We start from the raw sequence: 1,184 nt of genomic DNA, 5'->3' as shown, positions 1-1,184 counted from the left end.
GAAAGGAATAAAACACAACAAAAGGAATAAAAGACAATAAAACACAACAAAACCTCTGGGACACACTATAAGCTGTCTTTAGAGGGAAGTTTAGAGCTCTAAGTGACTACATTAAAAAATCAGAAAGAACACAAATAAATGACTTAACATTGCAACTCAAGATACTTGAAAAGCAAAAACAAATGAAACCCAAACCCAGCAGACAAGAACACATAACGAAAATCAGGGCAGAAATTAATGAAATTGAAACAAAGAAAACAACACAAAGAATCCATGAATCCAAGAGCTGGTTCTTTAAAAAGATAAAAAAGATTGACAGAACACTACCCCAGTTAACCAAAAGAAAGAAAGAGCACCTCCAAATCAACAAAATCAAAGATGAAAGGGGAAACATCACAACATACACCAGAAAGCCCAGGACTAGATGTATTTACAGCAGAATTCTATTAGACATTTAAAGAAGATCTACATCTAATACTACTTAATTTATTCAAAAAGATAGAAATGGAGGGAGAACTTCCAAATTCCTCTATGAATCCAGCATCACTCTAATACCAAAGCCAGGTAAAGACACAACCGAAAAAGAAAACTATAGACCCATACCCGAACATAAATAGATGCAAAAATTCTCAACAAGATACTTGCAAACCACATACAGACACACATCAAAAACATCACCCACCATGATCAAGTCGGCTTTATTCCAGGGATGTAGGGATGGTTCAATATACGTAAGTCAATAAAAGTCATAAGTCATATACATGGGCTCAAAGACAAGAAGCACATGGTCATCTCAATAGATGCAGAGAAGGCCTTGGACAAAATTCAACACCCATTTATGTTCAAAGTCCTAGAGGGAATTGGACTGGTGGGAACATACCTCAACATAATTAAAGTGATATATAACAAACCCACAGCCAACATCATTCTAAATGGAGAAAAACTGGATGCATTCCCATTGAAATCAGGAACCAGACAAGGCTGTCCACTATCTCCACTTCTCTTTAACATAGTGCTTGAAACTCTTGCAAGAGTAATAAGACAAGAGTAGGAAATTAAAGAAGTAATGATTGGAAAAGAAAAAATCAAATTATCCCTTTTTGCAGATGATATGATATTAAGGGACGCCAAAAATTCCACCAGAAAACTCCTAGAAATTATTAACACATTCAGTAAAGTGGCAG

This window comes from Nannospalax galili, unplaced genomic scaffold (genome assembly GCF_000622305.1).
Source record: "Nannospalax galili isolate Female #2095 unplaced genomic scaffold, S.galili_v1.0 scaffold901, whole genome shotgun sequence".
NCBI lineage: Eukaryota > Metazoa > Chordata > Mammalia > Rodentia > Spalacidae > Nannospalax > Nannospalax galili.
Note: the sequence above shows the minus strand (reverse complement) of the source record.